This window comes from Mus pahari, chromosome 2 (assembly GCF_900095145.1).
Source record: "Mus pahari chromosome 2, PAHARI_EIJ_v1.1, whole genome shotgun sequence".
NCBI classification, from domain to species: domain Eukaryota; kingdom Metazoa; phylum Chordata; class Mammalia; order Rodentia; family Muridae; genus Mus; species Mus pahari.
In genome coordinates this window covers 69,190,195-69,196,910 of record NC_034591.1, presented here as the reverse complement: position 1 = coordinate 69,196,910, position 6,716 = coordinate 69,190,195, and positions in this window count along the sequence as shown.

Genomic DNA, 6,716 nt, shown 5'->3' with positions numbered 1-6,716 from the left:
GTCTCAGAGGATACAGTGTGTGTTCTGCTTCTTCTCTTCATAGTCAAACACCTGACACCTGCTTAGCAGTAAGAAACGAATAAACGCCAGGCGGGGGTGGCGCACGCCTTTAATCCCAGCGCCACTTGGGAGGCAGAGGCAGGCAGATTTCTGAGTTCGAGGCCAGCCTGGTCTACAGAGTGAGTTCCAGGACAGCCAGGGTTACACAGAGAAACCCTGTCTCGAAAAACTCAAAAAAAAAAAAAAAAAAACAAACAAAAATAGAATGCTTCCTGGGCGGGGGTGGCGCACGCCTTTAATCCCAGCACTTGGGAGGCAGAGGCAGGCAGATTTCTGAGTTCGAGGCCAGCCTGGTCTACAGAGTGAGTTCCAGGACAGCCAGGGTTACACAGAGAAACCCTGTCTTGAAAAACTCAAAAAAAAAAAAAAAAAAAAAAAAAAAAAAAAAAGGAAGGAAGGAAGGAAGGAAGGTCCCACCAACCAATCTGCGTTTTCTTCCCAACTGCAGTCAGTGTAGGCTTAGATTTTTCTCTAAGCCTATTTTCTCCAAACCATCTCTACTTTATTTAGGGCTGAATGCTTCACCCTGCCTTCTAGCTAATTAGAATGAGTCGGCGGCAGCGGCAAGAAGCAGCTGGAATACCACGAGAAATTCTTGGGTGCGTTTCTCTCTAGGAAGTGAAGAGCAGAAAACTGCTGCACACCTTCTCAATGCAGAAGCATCCTTTCAGTCTTTGTGGGATTCCATTTACACTCTTCCCAAACATCACGCGCCCTCTCACGTGTCTGCTTCAGCAAAACACCCTCTCAGAAGACAGCTTCCAGAAAGAAAAAAAAAAAAAAAATCAGATGACCCAACTGAGTTTCCAAAGAAACCAGAAATTTCCACTTCAGTCTAGCTCTGTGGCTGTGAAGACGTTTTCTTTATTTTTTATTCCCAGTGCTGGGTAATTCATCTTAATGAATTATATGAAGCAGTGATCTTAGATTCCCCCAAGAAATGGAGTCTTACCAAGAACAGCCCTGTTCACACTTTAAGGAAGCTTTAGGGAACAGATTAAAGTCTGAACAAATTATTGGATCTTTACTCTCTTATGCTGCCGCTAGCCTGATTTCTCCTTGAGTGGATTTTGTTTTGTTTTATTTTATTTTATTTTAGGTCTTCTCTTCGTCTGCAGTTGACTAGCAGACTTCTCTCCCATTCAAAGGTAGGAAATCCTTTTTATCTTGTTACTCTCCCTGACAGGAAGATGGTTTTGAACCAAATTGCTTCCTAGGTAGCAATGTCCTTATACCTGTTCTAATCGATAGCTACCTCTTCCTCAACACCAGCCTATGGCCCTCTTCCCTTGGCTAGGGCTCTCAGGCACTCTCTCCTAAGCAGCAGTCCATGGACTTTCGGGGCCCTTTGAGAGACATAGTCGACAAAAGCTTTCCTGGAAGTTCCAGCTTCGTGGTGGTGATTCCCGAGATCTGAAGGGAGAATCGGAAGAGTTGTATGACTGAGCATGATCTTGTATGTCTGTGTATGATCTAGAATCTTGTTCAGCAAATCCTGGGTACTTATTCAGGACTTAACATTGAGCGAAGGCATAAAGGTCCTGTTGTTTTGTTGTCAGCGGCCGTAGCCATTGTGAGACTGTGGAAGTTGTGATTCTTTCCTCACAGTTGGTTCCCTGCCTTTGACTGAAAATCCTCCTTGTGTTTCCCTGTGGTGTTTAGAACTGTGGAAGTTTGGTTTTAGACTATGGCTCACCGGAATGTGTTCTTCCTCCTCTCAGAGTCTTTCCAGGGCCACACCTTTACGTAACCAAGTGACTTGTGCCATCCTGATTTGGCCGGTGTGTGCTATATACCTTATACCTTTCCATAGATTCTAAGCAAGCCAGTACACTGCATACTTTACATAGGTTATCTTACTTAGCCCTCCTAACAGCCCTACCAATTAGGTATTGGTACTGTTTTACAGCTTGGAAATCAGAGCTTGAGGAGGGAAATAGTGGCCAGGTTTGTAGAGTATGGGCATGGAGGCTTAAAGCTGATGTTGGTGTGCATGGGCTTTGGACCCATCTACAGTGAGTCATTCCCCACTTTGTGGAGGACACATATCACTTGAGGAACACATAAGAGTAAAAACTCTGCCTCCACTCTGCCCCCTGCAGTGCTTACATTGTCTAAGGCAAGTGACTAACTTGCTTCTCTCTGGCTACATAAACCATCAATATCCACAACATACATTTTATAATAATGTACTTTTAATTTTCTTTATATCCCAGTCACAGCTTCCTCCTCTCTTCCCAGTCCCACCCTTACAACCGCCCCCATTGCTTCTTCCCCTTCTCCTCAGAGATGGGGAGCCCCCTGCAGTGGCTATTCCTGGCTGTCAACTTGACTATACTTGGGATGAACTACAATCCAGAATTGTAAGGCTCACCAGTGGACCTAATCTGGAGGCTGGGAGATAGAAGTTTCTGATCTGGATCTTGGTATGGAGATCTTGAGACACAGTGGTGATTGAATCCAGATTAAGACAGGGAGATCTCCGAGTCCAAGGTCATCTGGGATTAAAGGTGTGGTGGCACACACCTTTAATCTGGGCTACACCTTCTGCTGGGGACCATATAAGGACATTGGAAGAAGGGAGTCTGGCTCTCGCTCTTTAGCCTTCTTGCCGTGTGGGACTCAGCAACTGCTAGATCCTTGGACTTCCATTCACAGCTACTACTGAACCATTGCTGGGAATTGGACTGCAGACTGTAAGTCATCAATAAATTCCTTTACTATATAGAGATGGTCCATAAGTTCTGTGACTCTAGAGAACCCTGACTAATACACTCCACTTGGGTACCACTCTACCCTGGAACATCTGGTCCCAGCAGGACTAGGCACATCCTCTCTCAATGAGGCCCAACCGGGCAGCCCAGGTAGGGGAAGGGGATCCAGTGGCAGGGAACAGAAACTGAGACTCCCCCCACTCCACTTGTTAGGGGGCCCATATGAAGACCAAGCTGAACATTTGCTACAAATGTGTAGGACGGTCTAGATCCAGTCCCTGCCTGCTCCCTGGTTGGTGACAGTCTCTGTGAGCCCACATGGTCCCAGGCTAGTTGACTCTGTAGGTCTTTTCCCACAGCATATTTTTCCCACAGCACATTTTTAAAGATGTATTTTATTTTTTACATTATGTATGTGAGTTGCATGGGGGCAGGGGACTGCACATGCTTGCAGGTGTCTGAGGAGTCCAGAGACATTCGGTCCTCCAGCTGGAGTTACAGGTTGTTGTGAGCTGCCTAACGTAGGTGCTGAGATGGAACTCTGCAGAACCACCGAACCACTTCTGTAGGCTCCTCCGCGATGTATTTCTGATGTATAACATGTGAAAATACTCCTTGGAAATCTAAAAAGTGTATTTAAACGTAGACCATTATCATAACGCATTGGAGAGCCAGATAAGGACCTGGGCACTCCAGAAGGAATAAACAAAGAAAGGTCAAGTGTCGGAGAGAGTAGGGTTAAAGAAAAAAGAGAATTTTGTGGGTTTGGTCACCCGGAAGCTGGATATCTGAACATGTGATTCTGAGGGTGACAGTAACCTTTGGAAACTAGAGGCCAAATCCCCACCATTCCAGTAACAGTAACAGCGCTGTGGTTCACTGTGGTCACACGGGGTGAGGACAGACAGACGTGTTTGACTCGATGCTCTACGATGTCTTTGCAAAGTAAATGAATTTTTTTAAAAAAAGCAATAAATGAAAATTGAAAGCTCAAAACAAAACAAAACAAATCTCTTGGAAGTCATAGAAAGCCCCTGTGCTTGGCTTCCTAGTGAACACAAGAGGGCGCTAGGCTCACAGGATTCACTGGCTGCCTAGGAACACACTAGACAAATTACTTGAAAAGACATTTCTTAAAAGTTGCAAAAGATTGCTTCACACTGTAATCTCCACCCCTTGTGTAGTAACTGTCATCTCAGCTAATTTTGTGGGTCTCAAAGGCTTGCCTGTCCATAGAATGAGGAATTAAATACCTAAAAACAAAACTCAGAAGTTTTGTCAGTTATGAGGATCCAAAAGAAAAGTTCCAAAAGCATCGGTAAAACCTCCCAACAGCTTAAGAAGAGGAGGCTTTGGCGAAGATTTCAAGCGCTATAATTCTGTAGGACACATGCTGTCTGAACTGGACATTGCTAACCCTTCTAACTCCCCAGCTGGCTCCAGACTCACAAAGCAAACTCCCATAATTCCTCAGCTTCTCACGGTGGGGGGGGGGGGCTGTCTGTGTCAAAGCCAAGGAGCATTCAAGGGGGAAAAAAAAAATAATCTAACTAAAAATTCTGTTTTTCTATGGTACAATAAAAAAGAAAATCGGAGCCGGTGTGGTGGCGCACGCCTTTAATCCCAGCACTAAGGAGGCAGAGGCAGGCAAATTTCTGAGTTCAAGGCCAGCCTGGTGTACAAAGTGAGTTCCAGGACAGCCAGGGCTACACAGAGAAACCCTTAAAACACTGTGAGCAAACCCAAAATGCGGGCAAGTCACATTTGGAAGACTTAGAAAGGCACCAGCCAATTGCAATGTATTGATTTGGTCTGCATCTTAATTCAAACAAACTTAAAAATGTATAAAGCAATTAGGGAAATTGAAGCAGGGACTGAATACTTGATGGTATTAAGAATGTTTGATTGCCTTAGGTGTTACAGTGAAATGGTTACAGATTAAGCGACATGGTGTCAGGATTTGTAGTAGAGTCATCAGGGGGCAAAACCAGGGTTACATGGGAGAAGATAAGAAGCAAGGTTGACCACGCTGATAGTGTGGTCCCCAGGAGAGGGAGATGGAGATATTCACTTTTCTGCTTCTTTAATTTTTCAGGTTTGTATAATTGAAAGAATACCATAAAACATGACTCAGGCAGTGTGAATACGCCTTTATTTTCTCCTTTTGAAATAACATCTTATGTTTCCTAGGCTGGCCATGAACTTCCGACATAGCTGAGGATGGTCTTGAGCTGAGTCATCCAGTCTCCACTTCCTCAGTGCTTGGGTGACAACTGGGCACCACCCAGTTCATCCATCCATCCTTCCTCCCTAAACATGTTGGTAAAAATTGTGCAGGAAAGAAAGCTGAAAGTATGTTTCCTTAAAATAATTTTAAAGTATCTAACCACATTAACAAGAAATGCAAATAAACATAGAAAAGAAATGGAGAGATGTGATTGATGTATTTTATTTTTTAAATTTTCTTCATAACAATAGCAATTACCAAGTGTCATTCATAGCACATGAGCATTTTTCTAAATGCTTTAAAAATATTGCTCAACAGATGGATAAGTGCAACATGGTACACATACAATCAGATGTTATTCTGTTTCACAAAAAGAAGAGTGTCTTATTTCCGTAACAAAATATCCCACAAGAACAACTTAAGAGAAGGGTTACTTGAGTTAACCAGGACAAGGGATACAGTGCATCAAGAAAAAGAAGAGCCGGGCATGGTGGCTAATCCCAGCACTTGGGAGGCAGAGGCAGGTGGATTTCTGAGTTCGAGGCCAGCCTGGTCTACAGAGTGAGCTCCAGGACAGCCAGGGCTATACAGAGAAACCCTGTCTCGAAAAAAACAAAAAACCAAAAAAAAAAAAAAAAAAAAAAAAGACAAAGAAGAAATGGGGGGGGCCAAGCAGGAAGTGGCTGGTCACATGGTGTCCAAAGCCAGGAAGCAGTGAGTGACTGTTCACCCAGCCCTGGCAGGGGTGGAATGACATGGTTCCTGTTCCTGAGACAGGGCCAGCAGGATTCTCTGCCTAGTACATAGACAGCGTTTTGCTTTTCACTTTGACCCCAGCCTTTATGATAACTTTGTAATAACTCATGTCTACACTCAAAGCATTCAATTAACTTTTCCTTAAACTGAGATTGACGGGTGCTAACGGGCGGTAGCTCCTGACTACATGCGTAGCTGTGACAAAATACCTGAGACTGACATCCATGGGGCTGAGAGGAAGATGGCATCCTTCATCCCATGTTCCCCACTAGGCAAGCCCAAGATCTAGAGACAGTGAGCTGATATTTTCAAAATGATGAAGAACACATCTGTCAGCCAGGAACCTCTAGACAGTAGATGTGGGAGATGGAGCCGTCTCCTGGCCCTTCTGCTCTCAAACGAACAAACCCCTTAGTCTGTCCTTACAGACACCGGAGATTTTGATGCTTGTGTATCTGGATGCTGGCAAAGCAGGAGCAAGACGCCATTGGGCAATGGGGCTGCTTTCTAGTTCTTCTTCTTTTTTATCTTGGGAAGGAAAGTTTATTTAGTTTCCATATCCTGCGGGAAGTCAGGACAGGAACTCAAGCAAGGCACAAAACTGAATGTAGGAGCTGCTACAGAGGCATGGAAGGGTGCCACTTACTGGCTTGCTACAAGTGGCTTGCTCTGCCTCCTTTTTTTTTTTTTTTTTTTTTTTTTTTTTAATTTAAGTTTTATTGCATTATGGTGAAAAAAGATACATAATTTCAATTTATCTGAATTTGTTAATATTTAAAAACATGTTCTAAGTAAATAGACTTATATCACATTCTTCTTCCCCTTTTGTACCCCAACTCCTCCCAGAGAGCCCCCCCTTCAAAACCTGCAATACTTTTCATTTTTAGCATATTCTTTAATATTTATAAACTATTGTAACAGTAAAAATGAGTATTATAAATGTTGTTTGATATAAAACA